At 48.7% G+C, this 27,228-nt stretch overlaps 1 long non-coding RNA gene across 1 annotated transcript; it reads right to left on the bottom strand.

Annotated features, from left to right (window-relative positions):
* LOC122463393 lies at positions 1–27,228 on the bottom strand. Its single transcript, XR_006286728.1, has 3 exons — positions 26,791–27,228; positions 24,927–25,064; positions 1–184 (listed from the first exon to the last, which is right to left on the bottom strand). It is a non-coding gene; the product is annotated as an uncharacterized LOC122463393 (long non-coding RNA).

The following is a 27,228-nucleotide window of genomic DNA, read 5'->3' as shown; positions in this document are numbered from 1 at the left end:
GGCGGGTCCGGGAGGCAGCCTTGGGTGGGTTCGGGGAGTACTGACTCCAGGTCCAGGGTGAGAAACAGTTCCTGGCCGCCAGGAAAACCGGTTTCTCCGCTTGCTTGCTGTGAGAGGCAAGATGAGCCCACCGCCTTGAGTTCCCTCAGCGCCAGCTCTACTGCTGGGAAGGGCTGTATAACACCTGATGGAGAGTGTTTCATTTATGCTGAGCCAGCCCAAGAGGATCCCATGCATTTAGCAAAAACTCCCAAACCCTTAAATGCCAGCTGGCCTGTCAGCTCTTCTTTCCGCCAGCAGAACAGAGGCTTTGAGAAACAGATGCACTGGAGACCAGTATCCTTCAACCAAAGTTTCTACACACTTCTCTATAGCACCTCCTGCCAGGACAGTCTGGGACTGGGGCAGCTGGGAGTCTGCCCCCTGCACTCAGTGCACATGCCTCATTCCCTATAGCACCTTCTGCTGGGACAGTCGGACTGAAGCAGCTGGAAGCTCCTGTCACATCCACAGCCTGTGCTTATGTACCGTTCCTCACAGCTCTTTCTGCCATGAGGCCCTGGAACTGGATATCCTGGAGCTCCTGCCCTAAATTCCCTATCCATCCTCATCTAGCAGTGCCCAGAAACCTCCCCTGCTCCCTGCTACAGCACCTCCAAGTGGTTAGCCAGTGCCAGCCCTGAGAATTAGCTAGATTCCTAAGGGTTAAATACACATACAGACTTTATGCTGCTCCAAATCCTGAGCTAGCCCCAGATGGTACTTTGAATGGGGTGCAAAGGGTGGCTCCCAGGGGTGTTGAGAATGCTAGCTGGAGCTGCTCCAGTTATCACTACTCTGTGTAATCCAACAGAGGAGGAGAGAAACACAGTGTGAACCCAGCAGAGCTCTCACATGCATTCTGCCTCACCTCCCTGCACACACATACACCTCCCCACTGTCAGATACACAACCACTCACTCTCATGCGTGCACACACACACACACACACACACATACACACACATGTGCTTTCTCATCCCTCCCTTACACTAACAGCACAGGCTGCTGGAATAGCCCCGTGGTTAGGGCACTTCCCTGGGACATTAGACAAGTCAGAGTCGCTCTGTACCTTCGCTCCCCCTGAATACAGTAGGGATAATGGTACTGCTCTGCCACAGGGGTGGGAATAAGGACGAACCCATTAAAGATTCTGAGGGCCTCAGATACTACAGCAATGGGGGTGAGATAAATATCATTGCACACAAACACCCGTCACAGCTATCCACCTAAATTGGCCCTTCTTATGTGCACTTGCAGATCATGCACTGTCACATCACACACCTGTTGCACGAAGCACACACACTTACTTTGTCTGATGCCCCCATGATTACCATCGTGTGCACATGCAGACATGCTGCAAGCACAGAATCTCACACGTGCATTCATAAACTGCCTCTCTCAGACACAGACATCCCCTCTCTTTTAGTCATATCCCAGAGGGTTTCTTTTCCGCATGTCGTTCTGTTTTCCTCAACACTCCCACGCTGTCCTTGTGTGAACCAACAATTAGAGGAAACGGCTGTGCCGCACACACACAGCTCCGTCATCCTGTGGGGTGGAGGTGTTACACACTAGAGTGGAGGAGAATGGGGCTGGGAATTGCTGGAGAATCCCCCTTAAAGCAGGGACGACTCCTCCTTAATCACACGCTGCACCCCAAAGACAAAGAAGTCCAGGCCTCTGCATGAACATCTTGGTGGAGTGGGGCCTCAGCACTAGCCATCACCACTGCTTTCTTTTGGCAGAGTGGGGGGCTTTCCTCCAGCTGCACTGAGATCCAAAAGCCTCTACCCAGTGGGAAAGGGACCGCACAAATCCAGGGAACGAGGGAAATCTGAGGGGTTTCCTACTCCTGTGGTGCCCCTCGCTTGTCTTACTTGCCCATATACCTGCCACTGATTCTGACTCTTCCCTCACTGACACTTTCTCTGATTCGTCACTGGCCTCATTTGCTTTCACATCATTTGATCCCTCCTTTACTCATTTCCTCCCTCCGATTTCCCCTCATTACCTACTGTCCCCTAGGGTCTGGCCATCCTCATTTGTTCCCTCCCCCCTTTATCACCCCCCTTTGCTTCCCCGCTTATGTCTGTTGCCCTCCACAGCCTTTAGTTATCCTCTGCCTCCTTTTGCATCACTCCTTATGAGTGCATTTCCTCTCTCTCCCATTACCCTAGGAAGCTCTGTTAATAGTAACATGACAAGCCTCAATTCCTTTGGCTAGGACTGGAGATTTTGCTGGGCTTGGCAAAACCCTGCCCCTGGCAGTTTGGCTCCCAAGGATCCCCAAGAAACTGCATTGAATTTTCACAGCTCAGCTGCACTCATTTAGCTCGGAGGAAATTCACTGTCAGAGAAAGATGCAAAGCCCCAGTTTGGCTGTTTTCTTTGCTCAGATAAACTCCCAAACAAATCATGAAAATTTCTTCTCTTTTATTTTTGAAACCTTAGCATATTTGCCAAACCCAGACTGGACTGTGAGGAAGGAGGGACCAAAGAGGCAGATAGAAGGACCTGCAACTGCCAGCACAAAGCAAGGAAAATGGAGACACCTGTTCTCTTTCAGCGATCTTAGAATGGGAAGATCAGGTCAGTCAAACTAGGTAGGTGCAAAAGGAGAGAACACAGGACTCTTGGGTTCTATTCTCAGCCCTGCCACTAACTTACTTTGGGCAAGTCACTTCCTGTCTCTCTGCCTTAATCAGCATATCTGTAAAATGGGGCTAGGGAAACAGTTTGTGATATTTAATGGCTTGCCCCTGTTGCATTTTGAGATCACTGAACGCAAGTTGCTACAGACACACTCATAGACTTTAAGGCCAGAAGGGACCATCATGATCATCTAGTCTGACCTGCACATCCCAGGCCACAGAACCTTGCCCACCCACTCCTGCAGTAGGCCCATAACCTCTGGTTGTTACTGAAGTCCTCAAATCTTGATGTAAAAAACTTAACATTACAGAGAATTCACCATTTACTCTAGTTCAAACCAGCAGGTGACCCATGCATCATGCTGCAGAGGAAGGCAAACACCCCCCCGGGTCTCTGCTTATTCTCGACTGGAACATTTAGAATTGAATGGAGGCATCTTTGACCCCAGCTCTCTGCTGACTACTAGACAACACTCCCTCCCAGAGCTGCAAAGCAAACTGAGGAGTCCTGACTACCCAGCTCATTGCTCTAAACCTTAGACCTCTGTGATGCTTGTGTATGTCCCTTCCCCTGCTGAGGCTTGCTGTGACCTCTGAGCATAGTGACCTCTGAGCATTCACCATGTAGCAAAAAAGAAATTACATGGCAGTGGAACAGAAGAGGGAAGAAAACAACATATGTCCTAGAAAGTCAGGGACCGTACACAAGGTCGTGGTACCCTAGAGACCCCATCAGAAGCAGGGCCAGCTGCTATGCAAATGAGACCACACCTTCTATTCAAATGAGACCACACTTTTAAAAGGGACACAGTCATTAAAAAAAAAACACACCTTTTTTAACTCAAATGTTCAACTTATTTTACTCCCAGCAGCTGAGATTGTTGAAAGTGAAAGAACTTTTCAATTTCGTTCTTTTCACTGCTGATGCTGTTTGTTTCACTCAGCTTGTGGGGAGAGGTAAGTTCAGCCTTGGTCTCCTGAGTGTGAACTTAAGCCATAATGGAAAGTTCCATGCTATGCAGTGCATGGACTCAGGCCAAAGAGACCACTACCTCAAACTTCATGGGATTCAATCTGTCTCAGGAGGGTGATAAAGTAGAAGTGAATGAAAGCCAGAGAGGGATTTATATACCTCCCTTTACTCCAGCCATTCAACTCATAATGGAGCCTTGAGCACATGGTTCCTTTCTCTCCTCCTCTTTCCTGTCTCCCTTCTCATTACAGCAATAGCCACAGGGGGAAAGTTTGTCTTACATCTTCAGCCTATGTTCCTTCCCCTCAGGCAATCAAGTTAAGCTGCAGTGTCTCAGCAGTCAGCACTCAGTTAATTAGAGACGATGGACTGCGATCACTGCAAGCACCTGGCCAGCCAGCCTTCCTATTCAATGTAGGACTGCTGTGCCCACTTCAAGTGAACCAGCACCACTCCCCTGGGAGAGTAGCTCTCAGCTCTTCTTGTCTCTGCTGTGTGGCAGCAGTGGGCATCACTAATATATGACATAAGGAGCCTTTGGAATGCCATGCCCTGAAAAGAGGGTGGTGGGGAGGCTTATGGCGTCAGGATCCAGATGGCAGGGCCCAACACAGCCGCTGGGGAAGGACAGCTGCATCACTTTAATAATAGCTAGGTATTAGCTGGTGGTGGTCATCAGGAGCTCTCAACGTGCTTTACAAAGGACATCAGTATCATTATCTTCATTTTACAGATGGGGAAACTGAGGCATGGGGTGATGATATGACTTGTCCAGCATCACCCAGATGGACTGTGGCAGGTCTGAAAATGGAACTCAGGTCTCCTGAGTCCCACTTCAGTTCTCTGTGTTCTCAGACACACTGCCTTCTTCTTTAGAGAGCATGGGCCGGTCTAGCAGAAGACTAGGGGTCAAGAGTTCCTAAGATTTAGCCCTGGTGCTGTCACTGACTTATGCAGTAAGCTGGAATGAGTTTCTGCATCTCCTGTCTACAAGAGTGACAAATCCATGGCAAGCTGGAAACTTCATGAGTGTCACTTGACTGTATAGAATAGCTATGTCCTGCAGCAGCAGGCATAGACCTCAACTCCTCCGGGACAGCACCATTTTGGCTTGAAACACTGATCTCCAGAGCTGAAACATGAGCATTTATTGCTTGAACTAAAGAGCCAGTCTCTACAGCTGAGAGCTGTAACAGATTCACGTTCTCTGTGGATTGGACACAGAGGGGAGACACAGCACACATTGAGCAGTGCATTCCCCCTTCAGCCTTCAAGGTAAAAGGAGAATCTCTGTGAGTTCTATAGGGCTTGTGACACACAGCTGAGCAGTTCTGATTCCACCCAACAGGTGAGGCAGCAATGCCACTTTCATACATTAGCCAGTTCATAGCAGCCAGAATCCAGGGTTTCAGCTCCCAAGAGCAGGGCAGGCTTTTCACAGAGTCTCCTGCCTTCCTAGGCTCTATGTTCGGGGTGTTTCTCTAGCAGATCCTCTCCACTAGACCCTTTTGGCTACTTTAGTGCTGCAGCCAGGACTCTAATTTAGCCACATCCAAAGTGACTAGTGCCTGGTGTTAGGGAAGGGAGAGGGCCACTGCTTGAGAAGGAGCCAGGATTTGTGGGGACCAAGCTGGGGAGGGAAAACCACTAGGACCTCAGGGAAATTCTCCCTTAGCCTCATTGAGTAAGGAGGAGCAGTGACTCTTGCAGGGCAGAAAAAGGGGACAAAGCCCCAAGTCCTTTAAGGGCTCTGAATTATAGCCACCACTGAGCAGCGGGCTCCTGCTTTTTTCTGGGAAAAGGCTGGATACAGAGTCAATGTGGCAGAAACACATGAAGAAGATATTTAAGTCCCATTCGTAACCTACGCTGGCACTATGCTGAGGCAGTGATTCATTACTGACTCAGAGCCCCTCTGCAGAATCACCAGCACCACTCCTGTAGCAATCTCCCTCCCTGCCCTCATTTTAGTAACCTGCTGGGCCACTGGGTTCAGCACTGACTGAGACAGAGAGAAAGGAGAGTCCCACCTGGGTGCCCTCCACTCTTCAGATCTGGATGTGTTTTGACAGTGACATGACAGATCAGCCACTTGCCAAGAAGGGGAAGAGCAGTGTAAACAGTGCAGTGTGTTCGAAACCATGGCACACCAAGACCTGGAATGTGTGAGCAGACTGGAAGTTTTCAGAGGGAGCCTCTGGGGAGGCAAGTCACCAGCAGAGACGATAAATGGTTTTGCTAGTAAATAAGGCGGCTGCTAAATGATTAAACGGGAGATGCCTTTAGGATCTTCCACTCCCACTCCCCCTTCACCTCCTCTCCCCAACCTTCTCCTCATATTGCTCGCTGCTTCTGCTTGCAGGTTAAAGTGTTGGAGAATGACTAGTTTTCCACAGGTCCCCCAGTTCTCCCCTCACCTCACTGGAGATGTGGACTAAAGACTATTGTGAGTGTTGCCATGATGGCCAGAGAGAGCTTAATTAATCCCTTCCCTCCAGTTAAAATCAGAGGTGTGGGAACATCATTCCTGCACATTCTCGCCCCACTACCTTACTGTACACGAGCTAGGTGTTGCTATGATTATTTTGCAGATGGGAACACTGAGGCACGGACAGGCAGTGAGACGGGTCTCACAACAAGGTGGTGGTAGATCTGGGAATCAAATCCAGGAGCCCCAATTCCAAGTCCTGTGCTTTAACATAATCTCCTCGGGTTATGGCAGCAATAAGATACATAAACAGGGGTGAAAGGTGTGGTTTGAGCACAGGATTGGAAACCAGGAACTGAGTCCAGCTTAAACAATAACTCTGTGACTTGACATAAGTCCCTTCCTCTTTCTGTGCCTCAGTTTCTCTAAGTGACCTACCTGCTAAGAAGCGATTAGTTAGTTAATAAAACACTTTGCAAATGAACCGCTCTGTGTAATGCTAAGTAGTGGTATGATTGTTAGTAGTGAGGAATGTGAGCTGTGGCTCAAAATATCAGTTTCCCCTAATAAGTGACGGCAAGGAATGCTATTATGCCATCAGTCTGTAAACAGGGGGTTCAGAGACCACAGTGCAGACACTCAGCTCCCTCACATCATACCACCACCACCGCTTAAAATCCATTTGGATCAAAATGAAGCTGAATCATCCCAGAGCTGGCATTTTCCAGACATTTACCATCCAGCAGGGCAGGGAGGCAGCCTTCCTACCCACGTGTTCTGTTCTCAGGTACACTGTTGAAGGGCTGGCGCTGCCTACGCAACCCATTTACAACACAGTTCCCTCTGTGCAGCCCTGTTCTGTATTCCAGTCAGGGCCTCCTATTCCAGGAACCTGTAGGAAGCAGCAAGCGTGGAACGTTATGGGATTGTTTTAGGTTTGATTTCTCTCTCGGGCTCAAAAGCCACCAGGGCCCTGCGCAGGTTGTGGATACGGTGGTTATTATTATTTGTTGTATTATGGTCGTGCATAGGAAGCCCAGTCATGGATCAGGTCCTCGTTGTGCTGGGTGCAGTACATTATTTGTTAGGTGTATTATGGTAGAATTTAGGAGCCCCAATTATGGACCAGAACCCCAGTGTGTTAGGTGTTGCACAGACACAGAACAAAAAGATGGACCCTGCCCCAAGGAACTCAAGCAGTGAAGTACCTGGTCTCTTCAGTTCACCCATGTTGCAGGGAGAGCCTTGCAGCTCACCACTGATGCCTGCTGTGGATGTTAGATTTTGACCAACGGGTCTCATCAGATTTTGCAAGATAGGAAGGGTCAGGCGGGGTCACTACCTGGATGAGAGACCTCTATGGAACACTTGGTCCTGAAGGAATTATGGTTCGTGACTCAGTGTGGGGGACGGGACTTCCTCCTCTGAGTCAGTACTTACCCCAGTGCACGATTAGGGGCCACTGTGCTGCAGGGAGCGGTGTGGGAGAATCTCCCCCTTCTAGTCAGCTCTGAATTCAGTGCCAGAGTGCTGCTGGAGGTGCTGTCTTTTAGATGAGACACAAAATAGAAGCCCTCATCTCTTGTGGCGGTTAAAGACCCCCTGGCACTTTTTGAGTGTCAAAAAAAATATCAACCCCCGCTCCTAATTCTATGAGATAAGGTCCACTAGGGCACTGAATTTCCTGCCTGTCGGTGAGCTGCAGCCCTGGTAGGTGCATTGGGCCTGATTTTCAAATCCCTTGAGCATCCACAACTGCCACTGACTTCAACCTGCAGCAGCATGTTCCAGCACCTCTGAAAATCAGGCCTGTTGTCAGTGCAGCTCTGGCAGGTGGGGCTGAGATTCCCTCAAAATCCTGCAATCTGAAATGGTTTCCTTCCTTGAACAGGATTTAGCAAGGGAAATATGTGGGACAGAACAACATGCAGGACACGCAAAGAGCAGCCCAAGATAGAGATAATGATGGTGGGGCCTTGTTCGTGCCCTAAGTGATAGCTGGCGGGGTGGGAAGAGTTCAGAAATTATTCTGAAACTTCCCAGCTGCAGTGAGGATTTGGAGGGGGACAGAATGTTTTCGCCAAAGCAGGAATTGGGCTAGGACCCAGAATCTTAGTGGACTGGTGCTGGAAGGAATAATCTGACTGGGACCTTGATTCTACATCTCATCATCCCCCAGTGCTGTGGGATCAGTGTTGATTCAGAAGAACAAGTGTCCCCCCCTGAAACACTAACACTGCTTTCCGCAGCACAGCACCACTCTGGAGCCAGTACTGGTCACAGACTCTTCTCACTGCAGCTGGGCTTTTCTTGGAGGTCTCCCTGTCTACCGACAGAACTGCCTGACCCTGCTTAGCTTACGAGTGTGGCTAAACACATATCTTAAGAACTGCTCTAGGCCCTTGTTACAGAACCCATTTCTAGCCCCTGTGAAACTGCTCATTGAAGAGGAAACTGACCACTGTCACTTCCTTGTCATTAAAACCCCTGGGATTGTTTACCTAGCCCTTGGCCTTATCCCTGCTGGCAGGCAGTTCCTTTTGTTACAGGGCGGGAATATGAATCTATGGCACAACAGGCCAAAGTGACATCCCCGGAGCCTGTTACCTGATCACAATAGACACTTGGCTGTTAGTTGTCGAGAGACAGTGAAGATGACACGAGTTTCATGAGACGGTGTTGCTGGAGCACAGCTTAGTGTGTATGCAGGTGTATAGCCAGCTCTCCTCGCTATGTGCATCTGCCTGGTAACTCCTGCCATGGGGAATGGCCATTCATGACTTCCCTGAGCCTGACCAAGGTAAACTGGGCTTGTTAGCAAAGCCTGAGCTTGGATCAACTGGGGCTGCTTGGTTCAGTAACACTCTCAGGCGAGCGGCATTCACTGCTACGGGGTTGTGTTGGATGGGAAGGAGGGCTCCCTCTGCCTAAGACCCAGGGGCAGCTTGCTCCATCAGGGAGAGATTACCCTGCAAAACTCACAGGGCCTAGTTTTATAATAGGAACGCACCTGGAAATTGGCTTGTTGCCCCCTGACTCGCTCCATACAGGTTGCTGAGGAGCTGTTGGATGGAGGAGACCAGCTGGCACAGCTGAGAGGATCATGCCTATCTCCGACTGGGTGAGTCTCTTTCCTTGTACAATATCTTCCTCGATCTGTAGAGCATGTCTCAATTGCCTCTGTAACACCCCCCAAGCCCCAGGACCCACCTACCCCCAGAGAGGAGCTGTGTGAGCAGCAGCCCACATGCTGTGTATGTTCCCCCTCCTTGGGTGTTCCTGTTCCAGGGACCAATAGTGCGCAAGCCTGTTAGTCACAGTGCAGGCGACTCCAGTCCAGTGCTCCCAAGGCTGGGAATCGCTGCAATATCCGTAGGTGCTGTCTTTCTAATGTGACTGCTATAATAAGGAACAAGCACAAAGCCACGCTCTTCCTCTCTCTGGAGTGGCAGCACCTTGGGGAGAAGGAGGACCAGTGCCTCCCTATTTGGAATCAGATACATGAAGAGCTTAACCTACTGCTGCTCTCTACAAATACATTGTGGGGAACACCTCAGGGACGGAGAAGAGCTATTGAAGCTAAAGGACAATGTTGGCAAAAGAACAAATGGGGAGAAATTGGTCATGCATAAGTATAGGCTGGAAATTAGAAGGTGGTTTCTAAACATCAGAGGATGTTCTGGAACAGCTTCCCAGTAAGAGCAAATAACCGAACTAGCGTGATGATGGAGCGTGATAAGTTTATGAACGGGATGATATGGCGGGGTAGCCTGAGAAAGGAGGGGACTGGATCTGATGACCCAGGAATCCTTTCAGTCGTATGTTCCTGAATGGCTCTCAATGGCACTTCTGTGAGTCAATTTCACCTACCCATGTTCTGATCTTACTAGTCTCCACTGCTTCTTTGCATTGCCACTCTCACTTGGAGCTAGGGCTTCTGGGTTCTAGTCTTGGCTCCAGGAGGGAGTGTTGCCTAGTGGTGAGAACTGGGCGTCAGGACTCTTGGTTCTATTCCTGGCTCTGGGAGGGAATGTAGCCTAGTGGTTAGAACAGAGAAATGGGAGTCAGGACTCCTGGGTTTTATTCCTGGCTCTTCTACTGGCTTGCTGTGTGACCTTAGTCAAGGCTCTTCCCCTCTGGGTGCTTGTTTCCCCCATCTGTAAAACAGAGCTAATATATTATCTACCTCATAGAGGAACTGAAGCTTAATTAATGAGGGGTGGTAGGCTCTGAGGATGCATGTAAAACACATCAAGATTCTCTGCGCTGCCTTATAATTGCAAGGTGCTGTCGCCACTGCTCTCATTCACTGGAGGTAGGCTGACCCTCTTCGAGACGCTCCCAATGGGGGGATATTTATAAGCAGTATGTCTGTCTTGCCATCCACCCACCCTCCGCGATCCTTCCGTATCCATTATGGAACACCTCGACAGTTCCTGGGAACACTCTGTGGCTGAAAAAACATGCAGCCCATCTGCCTTAGAAGACAGATGCTGGTGTGTGTGTGTTCTCCTTGCAGCCTGTCTCTGGGGTATTTATTACTCTTAATGTGTTATAAAGTCAACAGATCTGGGAGACCTGCTTGTATATCATGCATAAGACAAATAGATCTCATGGGGGGTGTGGGTGTCTCTCTCTCTTTAACCCTCCTTTGTCCCTATGTCCAAGAGTCATGCAAGAAAAGGAGAACAATACAGAATTTTAACCATATTCCCTTTGGTTTGATTTTCCCTTTAAAGAAAGCAGCTCAATTTTGAGTTTGAATCTGAAATCCAGCATGCATGGTGGCAAACCAGCGGCACTCCACCGTTGTCACTCACTGCACAGCTCTGCACAGCTCAGCTCAGCTCAGCTCAGCACAGCTCAGCTCAGCACAGCACAGCTCAGCTCAGCTGTTCACAGCAAGGGCAGCAACAGAACTCAGACAGTCTGTGCTTTTTGCAGCAAGAGTGTGTCTCTTGCGCTAAGCAGGAATCTCTGTTAGTGATATAAGGCTTATGGCATATGGTGAAGCAGTCCTGATTCCATCCAGGGGAAGCAGAAGTGTGTACGTGTACACATGGATCAGTTCAAACTAGCATTGCTCTCTGTGCATGTGTGTGTACACGCTGCCCAACTCAATTCATCCCAGCATTGTGTAACGCCGACAAACCCCGGTCCCCAGCGGACGGGATCGAACCAGGGACCTCTGGAGCTTGGTGCATGAGCCTCTACAGCATGAACTAAAAGCCAACTGGCTGTTAGCTAAGGCTGTAGAGCAGACTCATGTAACTCTCTCTAGTCTCGGTGCCACTAGACAGGACAGAACACCACATCCAGAAGGTGTGTGGGTTACAATTGCACACACTGACCAATTAATTTCAGCATTGCTGTCCTTCTCCATGACAGTCTCACATTAGCCTGGGATTTGCCAGAGCACCTTTGTGAATCAGGAGTACAAGTCCCGTTGACTTTTGATAGGACTCGCTTAGGTGCTTTTGAAAACTCTGTCTTATATGCTCTACCAGATACTAAAAAACCTGCCAGCCCAAACTCATGCTGGAGTTACGCAATCAGGGAGAGCACCTCCTTCAGGCATTTAGAAATGGATCCGTTCACCCATTCACTCCCGCAACGGGAAACAAGTTTGGTGGCTCTCCGTCTAGTTCCTAGAGGGACAGGTATCCACATCACAAAACCACCATTGCAATAGTCACTGATTGCCCTGTCTCGCTGCAAGTCATGGTGAAGAGGTCAAGAATGTTGCAGCCTGAGGACCAAACTCCCTCTCCCCGAGCACAGAACTAAGGGTAGGTCTACACTACAGACACCGCCGTGCCAGCAGAGCTCCATTGTACAGACGCAACCCATACCGACAGAAGGAGTTTTCCTGTTGATGTAAGAACACCCCCCCACAAACAAAGGGCTTGTCGAGAGGCCATGCTGTAGAAGACACTACCTATGCTGACGGGTGGGGTTCTCCCCGAGAGGCAGTAGCTAGGTTGACAGGAGAATTCTCCCGTTGATCAAGTGCTGTCTACATGGGGTGGTTTAACTGCATTGCTCAGGGATGTGGATTTTTCACACTGCTGCATGACGTAGTTATACTGACCTAATTTCTGAGTGTAGTTTAGACCAAAGTTAACTACCCCCATTGACATAGCTGTGTCTAAACTGGGGGGTTTGTTTGCATAGCTATGTCGGTCAGGGGTGTGATTTTTCACACCCCTGATCGATGTGCCTCTGCTGATATAATTTTTCAGTGTAGACCAAGCCTAGGGCCTCATCTACACTTAAAATTTAGATCAACCTAGCTGTCTCGCCCAGAGTGTGAAAAATTCACCCCCTGAGCGATGTAATTGAGCCATCCCCAACATTGATGTGAGTAGGTCAAAGGAATTCATAGAATCATAGAATCATAGAATATCAGGGTTGGAAGGGACCTCAGGAGGTCATCTAGTCCAACCCCCTGCTCAAAGCAGGACCAATCCCCAATTAAATCATCCCAGCCAGGGCTTTGTCAAGCCTGACCTTAAAAACTTCTAAGGAAGGAGATTCCACCACCTCCCTAGGTAACGCATTCCAGTGTTTCACCACCCTCTTAGTGAAAAAGTTTTTCCTAATATCCAACCTAAATCTCCCCCACTGCAACTTGAGACCATTACTCCTTGTTCTGTCATCTGCTACCACTGACAACAGTCTAGAGCCATCCTCTTTGGAACCCCCTTTCAGGGAGTTGAAAGCAGCTATCAAATCCCCCCTCATTCTTCTCTTCCGTAGACTAAACATCCCCAGTTCCCTCAGCCTCTCCTCATAACTGATGTGTTCCAGTCCCCTAATCATTTTTGTTGCCCTCCGCTGGACTCTCACCAATTTATCCACATCCTTCTTGTAGTGTGGGGCCCAAAACTGGACACAGTACTCCAGATGAGGCCTCACCAATGTCGAATAGAGGGGAACAATCACGTCCCTCGATCTGCTGGCTATGCCCCTATTTATACATCCCAAAATGCCATTGGCCTTCTTGGCAACAAGGGCACACTGTTGACTCATATCCAGCTTCTCATCCACTGTCACCCCTAGGTCCTTTTCCGCAGAACTGCTGACGAGCCATTCGGTCCCTAGTCTGTAGCGATGCATTGGATTCTTCCGTCCTAAGTGCAGGACCCTGCACTTGTCCTTGTTGAACCTCATCAGATTTCTTTTGGCCCAATCCTCCAATTTGTCTAGGTCCCTCTGTATCCTATCCCTACCTGCCACCATATCTACCACTCCTCCTAGTTTAGTATCATCCGCAAATTTGCTGAGAGTGCAATTCACATCATCCTCCAGATCATTTATGAAGATATTGAACAAAACCGGCCCCAGGACCAACCCTTGGGGCACTCCACTTGATACCGGCTGCCATCTAGACATGGAGCCATTGATCACTACCCGTTGAGCCCGACAATCTAGCCAACTTTCTACCCACCTTATAGTGCATTCATCCAGCCCATACTTCTTCAACTTGCTGACAAGAATACTGTGGGAGACCGTGTCAAAAGCTTTGCTAAAGTCAAGAAACAATACATCCACTGCTTTCCCTTCATCCACAGAACCAGTAATCTCATCATAGAAGGCGATTAGATTAGTCAGGCATGACCTTCCCTTGGTGAATCCATGCTGACTGTTCCTGATCACTTTCCTCTCGTGTAAGTGCTTCAGGATTGATTCCTTGAGGACCTGCTCCATGATTTTTCCGGGGACTGAGGTGAGGCTGACTGGCCTGTAGTTCCCAGGATCCTCCTTCTTCCCTTTTTTAAAGATGGGCACTACATTAGCCTTTTTCCAGTCGTCCGGGACTTCCCCTATCGCCATGAGTTTTCAAAGAAAATGGCCAATGGCTCTGCAATCACAGCCACCAACTCCTTTAGCACTCTCGGAGGCAACGCATCCGGCCCCATGGACTTGTGCACGTCCAGTTTTTCTAAATAGTCACGAACCACTTCTTTCTCCACAGAGGGCTGGCCACCTACTTCCCATGCTGTGTTGCCCAGCGCAGCAGTCTGGGAGCTGACCTTGTTCGTGAAGACAGAGGCAAAAAAAGCATTGAGTACATTAGCTTTTTCCACATCCTCTGTCACTAGGTTGCCTCCCTCATTCAGTAAGGGGCCCTGACTTTGCTTGGTTTTCTTCTTGTTGCCAACATACCTGAAGAAACCCTTCTTGTTACTCTTAACATCTCTTGCTAGCTGCAGCTCCAGGTACGATTTGGCCCTCCTGGTTTCATTCCTGCATGCCCGAGCAACATTTTTATACTCTTCCCTGGTCATTTGTCCAATCTTCCACATCTTGTAAGCTTCTTTTTTATGTTTAAGATCCGCAAGGATTTCACTGTTAAGCCAAGCTGGTTGCCTGCCATATTTACTATTCTTTTGACACATCGGGATGGTTTGTCCCTGTAACCTCAATAGGGATTCTTTGAAATACAGCCAGCTCTCCTGGACTCCTTTCCCCCTCATGTTATTCCCCCAGGGGATCCTACCCTTCAGTTCCCTGAGGGAGTGGAAGTCTGCTTTCCTGAAGTCCAGGGTCCGTATTCCGCTGCTTCCCTTTCTTCCCTGTGTCAGGATCCTGAACTCGACCAACTCATGGTCACTGCCTCCCAGATTCCCATCCACTTTTGCTTCCCCTACTAATTCTTCCCGGTTTGTGAGCAGCAGGTCAAGAAAAGCTCTCCCCCTAGTTGGCTCCTCCAGCACTTGCACCAGGAAATTGTCCCCTACATTTTCCAAAAACTTCCTGGATTGTCTGTGCACCGCTGTATTGCTCTCCCAGCAGATATCAGGGTGATTAAAGTCGCCCATGAGAACCAGGGCGTGCGATCTAGTAACTTCTGTGAGTTGCCGGAAGAAAGCCTCATCCACCACATCCCCCTGGTCCGGTGGTCTATAGCAGACTCCCACCACTACATCACTCTTGTTGCTCACACTTCTAAACTTAATCCAGAGACACTCAGGTTTTTCTGCAGTTTCATACCGGAGCTCTGAGCAGTCATACTGCTCCCTTACATACAGTGCTACTCCCCCACCTTTTCTGCCCTGCCTGTCCTTCCTGAACAGTTTATAACCATCCATGACAGTACTCCAGTCATGTGAGTTATCCCACCAAGTCTCTGTTATTCCAATCACGTCATAATTCCTTGCCTTCACCAGGACCTCCAGTTCTCCCTGCTTGTTTCCAAGGCTTTGTGCATTTGTATATAGGCATTTGAGATAACCTGCTGATCGCCCCTCATTCTCAGTATGAGGTAGGAGCCCTCCCCTCACAGACGTTCCTGCCTGTGCTTCCTCCCGGTATCCTGCTTGCCCACTTACCTCAGGGCTTTGGTCTCCTTCCCCCGGTGAACCTAGTTTAAAGCCCTCCTCACTAGGTTAGCCAGCCTGCTCTCAAAGATGCTCTTCCCTCTCTTCGTAAGGTGGAGCCCGTCTCTGCCCAGCACTCCTCCTTCATGGAACACCATCCCATGGTCAAAGAATCCAAAGCCTTCTCTCCGACACCACCTGCGTAGCCATTCATTGACTTCCACGATTCGACGGTCCCTACCCCGGCCTTTTCCTTCCACGGGGAGGATGGACGAGAACACCACTTGCGCCTCAAACGCCTTTATCCTTCTTCCCAGAGCCACATAGTCCGCAGTGATCCGCTCAAAGTCATTCTTGGCAGTATCATTGGTGCCCACGTGGAGAAGCAGGAGGGGGTAGTGATCCGAGGGCTTGATGAGTCTCAGCAGTCTCTCCGTCACATCGCGAATCTTAGCCCCTGGCAAGCAGCAGACTTCTCTGTTTTCCCGGTCAGATTCTTCTGTCAATCTAGCTACTGCCTCTCGGAGAGGTGGTTTAACTACGGAGATGGAGAAAACCCTTCAGTCACTGTAGGAAGCTTCTACACCATGACACTTCAACGCAGTAGCTGTGCCGTGGTAGCGCCTGCAATGTAGACATAGCCTAAGGCTTGAGCTACAGCTAAAATGTAGGTCAACCTAGCCGCATCCTCCAGCGGTGTGAAAAATTGACACCCCTGCGAGACTCAGTAAAGCCAACCGAAGCCCTGGTACAGACACTGCGAGGTCGACAGAAGAATTCTGATTTAGCTGCCACTTCTCGAGGATGTTGATTTACTACAGTGATGGAAAAACCCCTTCCGTGCTAGAGCAAGTGTCCGAACAACAGCTTTCCAGCAGCATACCTGCAGCACTTGAAGTGTAGACTTGGCCTATCTCCGACTGGGTGAGTCCATCCAAAGTCCTTGCACAGAAGGCCAAATGGAATGAACCGTGAGGCACAAAACTCAAAGGAGGTGGGGCGGAAAGCGAAAGGAGAAGGCCCAGCGCATGCTAGGGCTCCACTTGCTGCTGCTGCTGGTGCCTGTACCACGACGAGAAGATAGTCGGGGAGTGCAGCCTTCAAAGCGCTCTTGGATGCCGGGTGCTAAAAGCAGAGGTCTCCGGAGACAAGGCTTAGAAACAAAACGGAAGAAAGGAGAGAGAGAGTCACAGCAAGCGGCAGACAGAAAAAAATAAATAAAAGGGACAAACGCTTCAGTAGATGCTTTCCACCGGCTAGCGGGGCATGCTGCTCTTTTCTTTAATGTGGGTTCCAGGTGATGGATAGAGCGAGCTGGAGCATGTATCCCACAGCAGGTCTCAACTGGGCAGGGCAAACCTCCGAACAATCCAAAATGCATCCATGCTGTCTGCCCACCACCTTGCCAAAGTGCCTGTGACCAGTCCTGGAGGGACCCCTTTCTAGCTAGCCTCAAACAATCCACCTCCCCGTTCCTGGGCTGGAGGCAAGAAATGTGTTGATGATGAAGGGCTGGGACTGGACCCTGTGGGGGCCACTCCCAGACCATTCTGTGCTCTTCAGGGAACACAGCCAGCGAGAGACACGCCCAGGGCTGGAGGTGGCCGATGAGGAGCATGCTAGTGGCAGTTGTGTGGAGTGGCCCCATTTTGACTCCTGAAGGCGATCAGGTTCCAGTACCCCCCCATGCTGTCTTGGGCCCACCAGTGGATAACAGCCTGCGATTTGGGTACTACCATCACCGCCTCCCACCTCTCAGGTGGTTGCTAATCCTGGAGAAATTATGCAGCATCTCAAATGTTCACTCTGTGGCCAGGAGTCCTGAGCTGAAACTAGCTCTGGTTGTCAGCTCTATCAGCTCCGCACCAGGTAATCCCCTCTCTAATCCTTTTTTCACCAGTGGCTGCAGTTCTCCCTTTGAGCAGAGGCACTGTCCATCCTCCCAGAAATTCTCCCACATCACCCACAGGCCTTTGCCTCATAAATATCACAAATGAAATCCTCTGGCGGTAATAACACCCCTCTCTGGAAGCTTCTGTCCAAGGATTGCTAAGAACTTTACATATATAACTGTGCTGTTCATACATCCCCAAAAGGCAGCCACAGAATTCCAGTCCATGCATCTTTTATTGTAGATTAAGGAAAATGGCAAAACAACGGAACAGAAATAAAGTCTCCATGAGGGAGAGAGTCCAGTGTGTGGGTCTCGCCTCTGGAGCATCCGCCGTCAGCTCTGCCTCACAACATGGCAGAAACTTTAAGGTGTAGCACATATATGCATAAGTCACATAGCTATAATTACAGGGAAATTTATGGATGGGAAAGTCTTCTAACTCTTTCTAGTGTAATCATTGGTTTCAGAGTAACAGCCGTGTTAGTCTGTATTCGCAAAAAGAAAAGGAGTACTTGTGGCACCTTAGAGACTAACCAATTTATTTGAGCATAAGCTTTCATGAGCTACAGCTCACTTCATCGGATGCATACTGTGGAAAGTATAGAAGATCTTTTTATACACACAAAGCATGAAAAAATGGGTGTTTACCACTACAAAAGGTTTTCTTACCAGCAGGAGAGTGGGGTAGGGGAGAGAAAACCTTTTGTAGTGGTAAACACCCATTTTTTCATGCTTTGTGTGTATAAAAAGATCTTCTATACTTTCCACAGTATGCATCCGATGAAGTGAGCTGTAGCTCACGAAAGCTTATGCTCAAATAAATTGGTTAGTCTCTAAGGTGCCACAAGTCCTCCTTTTCTTTTAGTGTAATCATTGGCTCCTGACTTCTGCAGCCAGAGTTTTTGTTCTGCTCTGTTATTTGGGGAGCTGAGACAGTTCCCAGTCCAGACCTTTTGCCTTTGTGGGGTTAAAGATTGGAGGAGATGCATGAGCTAAAAGTGCCACAGCTATTCATAAAGAAACAGGCAGAAAAACTGGCAATGGAGACCCCATCAAAGTGCAACCGTGTTGAAGGAGCTGTCACTTCCCTTCCATGAGCTGGTTTGGAGGTGGAAATTGCCAGTTCCCTTTCTCAGTTTTGACCCAGCCAGTACAAAAAAGAGTTGTAATAACTCGGCTGAATCCTTAGCAGTAACATTCATCGTCTGGTGGAGTTTTCCTTCCTAATATGCTTATCAGCCTCTGCTGAGAGCATGGTTAACTTCATGGCATAGGTGATGAGCAGACATGTATGAAACTCAGTAATCTGAATCCTTCAGGGCCTGCACCCTCCGTGTGTAAACAGACCCCAAACTCAAAGCAATTTAATCAAATCCACAGTTTTGGCCTTTACAGAGGAGCTGTGAGAAAATGCAAGTTTTGAATGTGATACACTGAGGTTAGTTTGAAACTAGACTCTGGGATGGAATAGGGCAGGATTGAGGGGTGGAGCTGTCTGAGTGGGGAGCCTGTGGCTGACATAGCAAGGGGCTGTGGATGAGGAATGGGGGGCATCAGCAGAGCTCTGCGTGTGGGGAGCCCAGTGCTGGAATAACAGAGGGAAGGAGCTGGTGGAGGCAATGAGATGGGATTGCTGCAGAGTGTGGGAGCAGGGCTAGCTGGAGTTGCCACAGATCAGCTTTTGAGGTGCAGGGCCCTAAGACTGGATGTTGCTCTGGGTACTGATGAATGGGATGGAGGTGCCTTGGCTGAGCAGTGCATGAAAGCTTGCATAGTGCCTGCCTCTACACCAAGGGGCTACAGACAGAGCTATGGCAGGGGCCCCGGGCCTCTGACTGGGAGCATGCTTTAACTCTGCCTTTATGGTTCACGTAGATGCAGCTGGACCAAAGCCACCAGCACAGGGATCTCCTCCTGCTTATCTTTCATTGTAACTTTGTTTAGGGGATGCTCACTGGATGATTTAATTAAAGTAGTTAATTATTTTCTAGTCTGTTTAATTTCTCCCTTTATTATTCTCAGACATGTCACATTTAGGATGCAGCATGTAAGCAGATGTGACTCTGGCATGCTGGGAACGTTGATAAATCCAGCTCACCTGGAGCTGGGCATGTATCAGCCCTGCTGTGAGGGCTTTGCTCCCTGTGGGTCCTAAGCTGGGCCGGTACTTGGATGGTGAAATCACTAAGAAAGCACAGGCATGCTGCTGGAAGTAGTGACTCAGCGGGGGTGCTCTTCCCTTGGAGTCCCTAGTTTGCCAACTCCTAGGGGCACTAACCTCTGTGCCATCCTTCCTCTTCTTACCTGCTAAAATCAGATGGAGCATGGGCGAGTGGTTTGTGCAGGGACAGAAAGTTAGGTTCTGTGCGACAGAATGAGGTCCCCTGGCTGCAGTAGAGTATTGGGGGTCAGGACTCCTGGGTTCTAATACAGGCTCTTCACCAATTCATTCTTTGGCCCAGGGCACTTCCCCTCGGTGTGCCTCAGGGGGTTTCCCAATCTGTAAAATGGAGATAATGGTTCTGACCCACCTTCCAGGGTACTTGTGAAACATAACTATCATAGAATATCAGGGTTGGAAGGGACCTCAGGAGACCATCTAGTCTAACCCCCTGCTCAAAGCCAATTTTTGCCCCAGATCCCTAAATGGCCCCCTCAAAGATTGAACTCACAACCCTGGGTTTAGCAGGGCAATGCTCAAACCACTGAGCTATCTCTCTCCCCCCCATTAATGTCTGTAAAGTGCTTTGAACTTGGATGGAAGGCTTTGGAGAATTGTTATTCATGTCTCATGTGGCAAGGAGCTGGGCCTGCTCCAGAAGGCAACCTCTAGAAACTGGCTGGTTCGGGGCACCACAGCAGTGGCTCAATGTATCCCCATCCCCTCCACAGTGCTGAGTCACCACCGTGCTCCCTGCCCCATTGACACAGCACCTGATAGGGGCCTATTGGCCAGAAATGACAAAAGGGCAACTGATCAGTTGTGATTAATTTCCTGCTTTTGTGCAGCTCCTTCTCTGCTTAATGAACTCCCTGATGCAACATCCACAGCGAAGATGGGAGCAAAGGCAAGCCCCAAATTCAATCAGCCCCAGATAGCTGACTGGGAGTTGGAGGGACCTCAAGATTCAGTTCTAAGCTTTCCCCCTGCTGCTGCTATCACAGACGTAATCCCACTCCCCAATTCCAAACACCCACTGCATGCTGAGGAGCTTTGTATCCTGTCTGTGCGGTTCACACCCCTAGTGTGCAAACTCTTGCACAATCCTGGGTCAATTTATGGTGATTTCAGCTGAGTTTTGGGGTTCAGTTGAACTTGAAGTGAATCCTCTCCTCTTGGTTCTTACACCACGTTATCCAGCAACTGCCGGTTCCCCACCCTTAACCTGAAGCTGCCACCTTCATCTTAGCTGTAGCTGTGGAATCAGTGCCCCCAAAAGTCTCCATCTCAGGCACATCCATCAGCCCCAGTGCATCTTCCTGGCCCAGGCTACATGGGAGCATCCAGCTTGTTTTCTTCAAACCTCAACAACGTTAAATTGATCTGTCCTTCCCAGTCTAAACATATTGACTAAAGAACTCCCCTAAACTAATCTGAGCTATGATACATGCAGGTGCTGGCACTCCTGCTCTGCCTGGCTATCTCCATTAGACGACTGACTAGTGACAAGCCCGACACATCCCAGCCCTAACATTTAATTTACTTTTTTTTTAGAGCAGTTATCAGTCTATTTGCAGACAGATTCTGGTCATTCCAGCGGCACTTTGTACCTTACCGCTCATTCTTGGTATTTGTAAAACACTGGGATTTGAACCCAGGACTCCCCACACAGACCTCTACCACTTGAGTAACTCCATTCACTGGTAGCAGTATTAGATTGTTAGGGACTATGTGGATCAGCCATTAGAGAGGGGACACAGCACATGTACAGCTGTAACAGGCTGGCTTTTTTATAGTGCTTGTGTATAGACCACTTTTTGTGCAAGATGTGGATCCACCCCCATCTTCCCTCCTTTTCTCTATCCCTCTCCAGTCCCTCTTCTATCCCCCTAGACTTCCTATCCACCCTTCTCCCAGTGCTCCTCCTTTCTTCCTGCCTGCTTTTATCCAGTATGAATCACCAGGGATGAGAATAAGAAGTCATTCAGAGATGCAGTAAACCTTCCCACTCTATGAATGAGTGCATCATCTATCAAAGAGCATCATCACAGTGCATCTAAAGTCTGACTCAGTACTTAGCTGTCCTTCATCACTGGGCTGTCCAGGCACCTTACCGACACTCATGAGTTTATCCTTGCAACAACCCAGTCAGGTAGGGAAGTATTATCCCTATTTTCCTGGTGTGGGAAACTGAAACACAGAAATTAAGGCCCAGATCCTCAAAGGTATTTAGGATCTTAACTTCCATTGAAATCAATGGAAATTAGGAGCCTAAATTTCTTTGAGGATCTGGTCCTAAGTGATTTGCCGAAGATCACACATGGCTAGGAATTGAATCCTGATCTCCTGAGGCCCAATCCAGCGCCTTTCCCACATGATCATTCCCCTGTATTTATGATTTGACTGGAGAATGGACTCCTAGAGTAAACAACTGGGTTATACGTTATTGCATCAACCCCCCTCCCCCCACACATTAAAAGCAAACTCAAAAGCTAGTAAATGCCAGAATTAAAGGTTGTTGTGGTTGTTGGTTCATGATCATGTAAAGACTGTCATAATGCACATGCACAAGGGGTCTCATAGGGTTTCTGGCCTGTCCACCCAGCCCAGGAAGGACTAACACCAGGCCCAAAGTCGTTTCAAGTCCTTTGTTCAGGGCAGAGTTTGTTCTTCAAACACAATAAAGCCGTTCATCATAAATTCCACATATAAACCTGGCCTTTCCCTGCCCTGCCCCAGTGTCTCCCGCAGGGTCCTTTCCCCTTGCATCTTTCTCCCCCTTGCACTACAGCCTCCCATAGGCACCGGCCTCCCTTCTGCAGATCGCCATTAGGTGAGCTTTTTCCTCCAGGACCCCCAGCCCTTTAGGGGCAGAGCACCCTGTTCCGGGGTTGAAACAACCTTAATTCTGGAATTCCCTAACTCTTGAGTGTGCTTGAATTTGCAATCATGTTCTTTTCTTGTAGGTTTTTTTTTTATTTTTTATTTGTAATAAAGTATCACCTAAATGTTTTATATGTAAATCAGTTCTGGAGTCCTTTTACACTCCTAAACACTGGAACTTCTGCAGCTGGTCCTGATGGAGATAATTGTGCTGAGCTAGACTTGTGTACTGGAGATGCTTAACAAGATTTAGGCATTAACTGTAAAGACAATGAAAAGAAACTTGACTCTAAAGCCCAGTCCTGCAGTGAGCCACCATTGATTCATATTAAGGACAGAGAGATTTGGGGCTTGCAGTCAATCCAGGATTCTTTTGGCTTCAAACCCTTACCTGGTGGCAGCCAATACACGCTGAGCCCAGATCTGAGCAGCTGGGATCCATTTCTGAACAACAGATGGAGCTGTAACTCATCTTTCTGGGGCTGAGATTGAGTCACTGCTGCCCCCCACCCCAGTGATGCCTTTCCACAGGCCACTGTCTCAAGGGGCAGGATCTCCCTCCAAGCTGAATGCATCTGCAACAGGCTGATCTGGGTGGAAAATGCCTCCTAGTGTGTTTCAGAGTCTCTCCTTCTCTCTCTCTCTCTCTCGGATTAGTTTCTTTCCACCACTCCTGCCCCCCAACTGAAGGGCTCAAGGGCCTGGACTGGAACTGGCCAAACAAGGGGTGTTTGGAAATGGCTTATATGATGAAGACACGTGACCCTCTAGGATGTGGCTGAGACCCACCAAACTCATTATATACCATCAATGGGAACAACCACCATGCTCAGGATGTGTTTGTATGGCACTGTGGCCCCTGATCTGCACTCTGGGGACTACAGTGGTACAAATAAATGCAGAGCAGCAAAAGGCCATGCCATTCCCACTTGCCTGAGGCAATTCGTCTGCAGTAGTGAGATCCAGACACACTCCCCCTACAAAGAAGAATCAAATCCACATGGTAAACAGACCCACTGGAAGACAGAATCCCTTTATCTCCCTCAGAAAGGCTCCAGTTTGGATGTTTACTGCTCCCAATGGAATTAGGTCAAGTTGGATGCAAAATGGAGGCAGCAGGAGGATTTTAAATGCAGATGTTAGAGAAGGTAGACATGGACGCAAAGAGGGGAAGAGAGAGGGATGACGGGGGAAACACCAAGAGAATGGATGGGAGACATCAGCTACTGGAATTATAAACCACAACGTTACTGGATTTCTGTGACCTGAAAAGCCTGGGAGGGTCTTGGAGGAACCTGAAGAGCCCCTCACATTCTCCAGTCCTCCCTCTTGAGTCGCTCATACCACTCACGGCAGCACGGCACCTCCTAGTACCACACTGGGGTGTTGGGCCAGCACTGACTCCTTTGGGGGAGTACCCCCTACTGAGTCACTCACACCTCTCCCTGCAGCTCATGTGCCGTGGTGCCACACTGGAGCATTGGCGCTCAGATATTGTGGTGAGGAGCAGAGCATGGAAACCGGTATAGAATAGCATGGCATCAGGGTCAGCTTTGATTCAGAGGGGAGAGCGCCCTCTGCTGAGTCACACTGCTTTCTGCAACGCCCCAAGTGTACCTTGAGGGTCTCCCAGACAAATTCTGACTCGGGGTGATTAAATAGTTGTGTTGGTCCCAGGATATTTGAGAGACAAGGTGGCTGAGGTAATATCATTTATTGGATCGACTTCTGTTGGTGAGAGAGACAAACTTTCGAGCTACACAGAGCTCTTCTTGTCTCTCTCACCAACAGAAATTGGTCCAATAAACGATATTCCCTCACCCACCTTGTCTCTCATGGTTATTATCGCTTTCCTATTTTTTTGCAGCTGTCTCTGGCTCCTTCCCCGCAAGTCTGGGAGGCAGATTGCTGGCAGTATAATGATGCAGCATACATCTGGATGTAATTGCTTACCTACCTTTGCAATGATTATTTCTGTGGGATGTTCTAGGGTGCAGACACCTACATAATCTGTAAACCTGGCTATGAATTCACGAATCTGTTATTTCTAAGCTGAGAGGGGCTGAAGATTGTGCAAGAGTAGTAGGGAGTCTAGACTGATAGAGAATTTCCGCTCCTATTCCTGCAAACACTTAAGCATCTGAGTAACTTTATGCAGCCATTGAAATCAACAGCAGTATTCATATGCCTTAGTGAGTATTTCTCTTTAAATAAATCTGATCTTCTAATTATTGGAAATTTAAATATGGGATAAAAGGTGATTTTTTTAAAAAAATGCTCTTTTTTGTTTCTTTATAAAGTGTTTAAAAGGCCACAATTTTTTTTGCTAATTTCTTTTTCCTGCCTGTTTTATATCTCAGAACTTTGGGTCTTTTCTACCCCAAGCCCTATGGCTAACTGGAGAGCTACTAGGGTTATGAGGTCAAAGAACAACACGTGAAGTGAAACACATTGAGAGAGAAGTGATTTTTATTATTATTCTATTTTTGTTAATTCCCATTTAAGTCAAACACTTATGCATGGCCTAGTGAGTAAAGTACTGGATGTGGCCTCAACTGCCTCCACCACTCACCTGTGCATGATCCTGTGCAAGTCACTTCCCTCCTTGGTCTGTCTTGCCAATTTAGTCTGTAAACTCTTCAGTAGAGCTACTGTGTCTCTCTACGTATTGTACAGCACCTTGCACAAGGGGCCCTGATCTCTGAAGTATCTAACGTGGGTTAAACAAAAGGTTAACATGTTTTAAAATGGCACGGCCCAAATCACCCCCAAAGCAACCAGCACTCTGTAAGAGATCTCATCAAAATTAGAACTCCCCCTACCGGCTCTGAGCCCAGGCCCTTCCAAAGAGATGCCGTGAGACACATACAACAAAGCATCATGGCCAGATTATTGAAAAGTGGCCACCGATTTGGGACGCTTCCATTTTTTGGATGCCTTGGGTCTGATTTTTGTGTGTTCAAAGCAGCTGCAGCAGGAATGGTGAGCCGTCAGCAGCTCTGAAGACTGGGCCCCTACAGGGATGGGGGTTTCAAAAGCCCCACAAGTGGCATATGTTATTGGGCTCAGTGCAGGAGCAACTGGGTGGAATTCTGTTCCCTGTGAAATACAGGAGATCAGACTAGATGATCTAATATCCCTCCTGGCCTTAAAAGCTCAGGGTATGTCTACACTTTGAGTGGGGTGTGTGATTCCTTGCTCCAGGAAACTTATTCACACTAGCTCTGCTCGAGTTAAAGTAGAGCAGTGCTGCAGCAGTGCTTGCAGACAGAGGGACTAGCTCTCCGATGTATGGGTCTCTGGCCTCTGATGTGCATGTGCTCAGGGAGGCTGGCCCTACCCACCGCTTGTACTGCGTCAGCTGCTCTCTATTTTCAGTGTGCTAGCTGAAGGCCTTGTTGTGCTGTACATACATCTAGTGAAAAGATGGTCCTTGCCCCAAAGAGCTTCCAATCCAGGTATAAAATGGGAGACAACAGGTGGGTAAAACAAACAGAAAACCGGAGGCCAAGCTAATAGTGAGGCAATTATGATGAACATATAGCAGGAGCAGATCACAGCCTTATGGCAAGACTAGCATGCCCCTTAACATGCAGCACGTAATCTCTTTGGGCCAGGGATGGTCCTGTTCTTAAATGTGAGTGCAGCTCCCTGGTTCTGGCCACTAGGCACTACTGCAATACAAGTGATATTAATAATTTAGCAGGGACTTTCTTTTGCAAAGCATAAGACAAACCCACATCAATCCTTCCGAGAGGTCGGTCAGTGTCATCATCTCCCTTTTACAGATGGGGAAGTGACCTATCCAAGGTCATGCAGGGAGGCAGATTAGAGCTCTGGTCTCTCTTCGAGTGTGTCCTGTGACCCCATTAGGGATTGCAATCACAGAGACTTCCCCCATCCCACGTCTTGGGCCTCTGATCTTGGTGTCAGCCAGACTCTGCTGGAGCTGAAAAGAAACAGCTCCTGATGCTCTGAATCCTAAAGCAGGGGGGTTTCCCCAGATGCAACACTGTTCATTCACTACCCAGGAGAAAAACCCTTCGGTGTGGTGGTTTGTTTTGTTCAGAACAATCCCTCTCACTGATGATTTTGAAAAAGGCAGGAAAAGGCTGCCAGAGTCAACTCATTCTGTGTAACCAGAAGCAGCCTGAGGGGTTTCAGCAGCTGTAGTTTAATTACCGTTTTTTTTTCGGTTAGCATAAATAATTTAAATTGGGTTCCTGTCATGAATTGTTTTATGTACTTAATAACCACACGGCCAAGCAAGGACAACAACTCAATAGAGGGGAATCAGGAAGGAAATCACATACTGTGCAGACAGTAGGCTGGAAAAGAAAAATAGCAAATTCCCTCCCCTCCCCTTTTTCCCCAGAGAAAAAAGAATAGATGGTGTCAGTCTTTTTATTGAGAGGTGTAATAAAGATGGGACTTACCTGGGAGAGGCAGAGCAGAAAGATGGTTTAACAGACTGATCGCCGAGAGAACTACATCCTTGTGTGGAGTCCAGTCCAAGACAGAGAGGGCTCTGTGGCCACATGCAAAGTGACTGGGGAGAGAGGAGCTGGGTACAGGCTTCCTCCCCCCTCCCCCAATTTAAAGCAGTGCTTTCCCCCCACCCCTTCTTGTTAGTACAGAACTGATGACAAGGCAAAGCAAGCTGATTAATTTCTCCTCCCTATCTCTGATCCCCTCCCTCTTACTCTTCCCTCATCATCAGGGAAATCTACCCCCCCCCCCCCCCCGCTTCTCCCAGCGGCTGGGACTGTCAGCTGGCACTGGTTGTCTTCCAAGCTGGCTGTTCCGGAGTGGGGGGAAAGCACCATGCCCTGAGCTTGGCTGGGATCCGTACATCACCCATCTACCCTCCCTCT

The sequence above is a fragment of the Chelonia mydas genome, chromosome 20 (genome assembly GCF_015237465.2).
Source record: "Chelonia mydas isolate rCheMyd1 chromosome 20, rCheMyd1.pri.v2, whole genome shotgun sequence".
Classification (NCBI taxonomy): Eukaryota; Metazoa; Chordata; order Testudines; family Cheloniidae; genus Chelonia; species Chelonia mydas.
Note: the sequence above shows the minus strand (reverse complement) of the source record. Positions and strands in the feature narration are given on the sequence as shown.